Here is a 5401-nt window from a genome sequence, read left to right on the forward strand (position 1 = left end):
GTGGGAATAACGGCGTTACAAGTAACGACGTTACTAACGGTGCTACTTTTTTCAGTAACAAGCAGAGATACTTGTAACGCGTTACTGTAATCCGATTACTTTTTTCAAGTAACGAGTAAAGTAAGGGATTACTATTGCAAAAACGGTAATTAGATTACCGTTACTTTCCCGTAGGAACACTGCGTTACTGTGTTACTAAAACCATGATTTTTTTGCGAGAATGTCTCATGACAGTGACGTAAGCGAGTGCGACGTTTGTGACAACAGCTGTGTGCAGATCAACAATGGATCATTATCGAGTGCGGAAGAGAGTATGAGCGTGCAGCGTTTAAAGCGTGGAAGTACTGACCTTACTTTGAGTTTAATTCCATAAAAAGTGACAAAAACATGAGTGTCCGCTGTGCGTGGGAAGAAAACTTCTTTTTACAGCGAAAAAACCCCTAAACTTCCAAGCAAGCACCGAGTAGCTATGACGTAATGGGAAATTCACAGAGAAACTCGTGGATTCTTCCACTGACCGCTGCGGCACACCTGCACCAGGACAAACCTCTGCCTACCCTACCTCCGCTAGTCTTTGACTTTATTTATTTTCTGCAGTGTTTTACTTGCATCTATTTGAAAGACTGAGTGTAAACACACAAAAAAAATATTTTATGTGCTGGAATGTGCAGAAAATAGGTTTAAATATTAAACAAATTTCTTCCAGTCAGAGAATGTTACATATAATTACATTTTTGCTTGATGCATAAAGTTAAAAGATTAAAACTAATAAAACAAGTTTTAAAAAGAGACTTTTCCATTTGATTACATTTTGTATGATGGATTATGTAGAAAAAGTAGAATTGGGCTGAAAGATCTATCACTTTATCAACTATTCAGGTTGTAAATCGTGTTTTTAAAAAGTAACTAAGTAATTAATTACTTTTGAAAATAAGTAATCAGTAAAGTAACGGGATTACTTTTTTGGGGAAGTAATCAGTAATTAGTTACTGATTACTTTTTTCAAGTAACTTGACCAACACTGGTAACGAGTAATATGAGTAATTACTGTTCCTATCGTTACAACGCCGTTACCATTACTAACAACAAAATACGGTCCGTTACTATTTTTCAACAGACGGTTGAAGCTGTGTTCAGCTTACTGCACATTATATTAGTTACACAGAAGTAGCTGTAAGTAATCGAGGCACTACAGCTTTAAGCATTTGCGGGCACTCCCGCGGACAGCAATCACTTTCTGCCCGACGACCACTTTCTGGCACAACACCTGGAGCTAGTGAGCAAAACAATCGCATGAGTGCTGCTGTTTGATTGAAGAAGAATAAAGTGGTCGGGGTAAGCCAATTACATGACCACTTCAAGATGACAAAGCAACAAGGTGATATATAACAGTTTTTAAATTGTGTTGACAGGCCACGTAAAACCAGAGTCATGATAAACAATATATACACGGCGTTTTTTCCTGAATAGTTTCATCACGTTTACTGTCTAAGGACAGCGCTAGCAAGCACTCTGCTTATGACCAAACAAAAAACATGTTGGTGTTGGTGGAAAAATGCACCATGTCGACCAATCAAAAAATGATATGGCGACATGACATTTGGTTGTTTAGGAAGAGGCGGAAGATTTAGGAGTGACAGCGAGAGAGAGAGAGAGCAGAAAAAGAGAGAGCGAGAGCGAGTTTTGAGATGTGAGAGATTTGTGACTTTTAGCATGTTTGGAGAGTGTAGTTAATGTGTTGTCTTGTGTAGTTAGTGTGTAGTGTTGTGGATAGTTTTGTGTTGTGTGTCAGAACAATGAAGCGACTGCTGTCTCCAGGTAGAAACAGGAGTGATACACCTGCTGCTGTCAGACCTGCAGGTATCAGGCTGTGATGTTCTCCTTTATAGTGGACAGAAATTATTGGAGTGGCACAAATAATTTGTGTGGCATCTTACTGAATGAAGAACAGCTGATTGTTCTGTAAATAGTCTGAAAAGGTTATAAAAAGGGTAAAAGGTAAATGGCTGCAAATAACTATGTTTGCAAAACTTGTGCATAGGATTTTAAAATTGACAATTTATATTTGCATTTAAAGTTATGAAATATGATTCATTAAACATGTTTGTGGTTGTTACAGTAAAAAATATAAAATTTTCTACTCGGATTTTATGTTTTTGTCTGATTTTAGATCAATTGTGCTAATACAGTATGTAAAAAATGAAAACATAACTGTAAATTCAGACGTGTGAGGTTGTGCTGAAAAGGATGATACTAAACAAGGAAAAGTAAATAGTTTTTAAAGGTGAAATGTGGAGGGAAAATCCAAATCCAGTTTATTTATATAGCACATTTAAAAACAAAACGTTTGCCCAAAGTGCTGAACAGAATCACAGGATAAAACACAAGATACAACCACTGACGCTCACATAAAACATAATAAAACACATAAAAACCACATAAACTCAAGCCAGTCTGAACACTATCGAAAAAAGGTGTGTTTTCAAGAGCATTTTAAAAACAGGAAACGAAGATGCCTGTCTAATATCTAAAGGCAGCGTATTCCAAAGTTTTGGGGCCATAACTGAAAAGGCTCGTTCTCCTCTACGTTTAAGCCTTGATTTTGGGACAACCAACAGCAGCTGGTCAGCTGATCTGAGGGTCCATGAAGGAATATAAGGCTGAAGTAACTCGGAAAGTTATGGGGGAGCAAGACCATTAAGGCATTTATAAACCAGTGTTAGGACTTTGAAATTGATTCTGTGATGAACAGGAAGCCAATGAAGAGAAGACAGGATAGGTGTTACATGTTCATAGCTGTGGGTACCAGTTAAGAGGCGGGCAGCAGCATTTTGAATGAGCTGAAGACGAGCAAGAGATCGTTGTCTGACTCCAAAAAACAGTGCATTACAATAGTCAAGCCGTGTTGAAATAAAGGCATAGCGCTATATAAATCCAATCCATTATTATTATTATTATTATTACCTTCTCCATGTCACCTCTTGACAAAACTGTCTTCAGCTTAGCTATTTGCCCCAGCTGGAAAAAGCTTTTTTGCAACACCGAACTAATATGTTTGTCCAAGTAAAATCTGAGTCCATAATGACTCCCAAGTTTGTCACATGCTGCTTGATATAAGACCCTAGCCAACCACAATTTACGAGCAGGCTACATGAAATATTATTAGGTCTAAATACAATCACCTCCGTTTTACTCTCATTGAAACTCAAAAAGTTCAGAGCCATCCAAGCTTTGATATCAAGGCAGTTCAAAAGGATTTGGATGGAGCCTGGGCCATTTGGTGCTAAAAGCAAATAAATTTGGCAGTCGTCTGCGTAGCAGTGAAAGGATATTTTGTGTTTTCTAAAAATAGACCCCAAAGGGAGCAGGTATAATGAAAAAAGAAGAGGGCCAAGGATTGAGCCCTGAAAATCAAAAGTAGTTAAAAATGGCCCGTTATACCATGGACCCCAGAGGGTTAAACATTTTTTTTAAAGTAATGCAATAGTTACTTTTCAAGTAATTAATTACTTTTAGAATCTTGTAACTCAGTTACTAACTCAGTTACTTTTTTGAAGAAGTAACTAGTAACTATAATTACTTACTTGCCCACACTGTTCATTATAACAGGTGTTAGAGCAACTGGTGGGTAGTTGTTGAGGCCGCTAATGTTGGTGCGCTTTGGCAGTGGGACAATTGTGGCCAACTTTAGGCACGGCGGGATGCAGGACTGGGACAGTGAAGAATTGAAGATCTTAGTGAAGACCCCAGCCAACTGGTCTGCACATTCTTTTAGGGCCCTTCTGGTCACCCAATCTGGACTGGTGGCCTTTCTGGGGTTCACTGTCCTCAGTGTGCATCTCACCTCATCACCTCATACTCCTGCACCATGAGGCTTGGGTTGCTGCTGCTGTCCAATGTTTTAGCTGCTGCTGCCTCTGTATGGCGTTATTTTTGTGCCACTATTCTGAGTGCACGTAAAAAAAAATTGAGCGCACGTAAAAAAAGTTTGCAGGTGCAAGTGTTGCATTTTGAGGAGAAATTTATTTTGAGCGAAGAAAAGCTGAATTTGAGTGAACAAAATTCATTCCTGCGTGCAAAAAATGTATTTCAGTGTTTGCTATTATCCACACACACAACAGCAGCCCCTCTCGCTCAGTTTTTGCATTTGCGCTCGCTCGCAATGTGTTGCTTGCGCTCTCAACATTTCTGCCCGTGCGTGCTCAACTCTTTCTCTACACCAGGGGTGTCAAACTCAAATACACGGTGGGCCAAAATTCAAAACTGGAACAAGGTCGCTGGCTAACATTAATATTTATTGAAAAAAAAACTTCCTCCAGATATAAGAATGAATCTTTTCTTATGGACTCAAACAAGTTTTGCTGAAAAACTGAATATGGAACAAGCAAAGCTTGATACTAAACAATATATATATTAGCTGTATAATACCAGTAGGCCAGCTCTAAAAGTAATTTGGTATGTCTTCGCGGGCCAAATGTAATTAGGCTGCGGGCCAAATTTGCCCCGTGGGCCAGAGTTTGACACCTATGCTCTACACCGTTATATTCGTGCCACAAAACCAGCCAATCACAGACTTGGAGGAAAAAAATTCTGATTGGCTGCTCTGGTCTCCAATCAGCTCGAAATGACAAAATGCAATATCCCAGAATCCATTTCGTCCAAAACTCAAACGAGGCAGTGGCGGAGGAACACAGAGTGGCAGAGTTTGAAATATTACTCTTTCTGGGTCACAAAATAAACTTTTAAGATATTTTCATGCGAGAATGGTGCTGTGTAAACTTCAAATATCTGCTTGATTCATCAAGACATCACATATTTGCATAACTGCTCTGACGTTTTCGGAGATGCCTGTTACCCACCAGCTGACCGGGTGGTCACTCGGGTTAAACATAATATATAAGGCTGAAGTGACAAAAAAAATCACCGACTACACCACCAGGTATTACAGGAAAAACCATAAAGCCTTTGAACTAAAACAAACGCTGCTGTGACAGTGATGCACACTGTGTCTTGTTGGTATATATGTATGATTTGTATCACCTTCGTGTTTCCAAACCGATATCATGACCAGCAGCTTTTACAGCTGTGGCTCCAGCAAACATCAGCTGATACTAGAAAGTAATATTAAATAAATTATAACAACAGCTGATCAAGTTTGAACGTGCTGCTGTTGTTCTTTAGCGCAACATCTGCTGGTTTCCTGTTTCTGGCGCAAAGTGGGAGATAAACAAACAAGAGAGACGATCAGCTGATCATTGATCAGTTTCATGATTGAAGTAGCAACAGGAGAGAGAGGGTGAGAGGATGAGAGAAGAGGCAGCTGTGCATCAAAGACAGAATAACTCCAGCTTTGTGTCTTTTTTCATTCTAGCTAAAGTACGGGACTTATCGCGTTCCTTTT

Source organism: Maylandia zebra, linkage group LG11, assembly GCF_041146795.1.
Source record: "Maylandia zebra isolate NMK-2024a linkage group LG11, Mzebra_GT3a, whole genome shotgun sequence".
Lineage (NCBI taxonomy): Eukaryota > Metazoa > Chordata > Actinopteri > Cichliformes > Cichlidae > Maylandia > Maylandia zebra.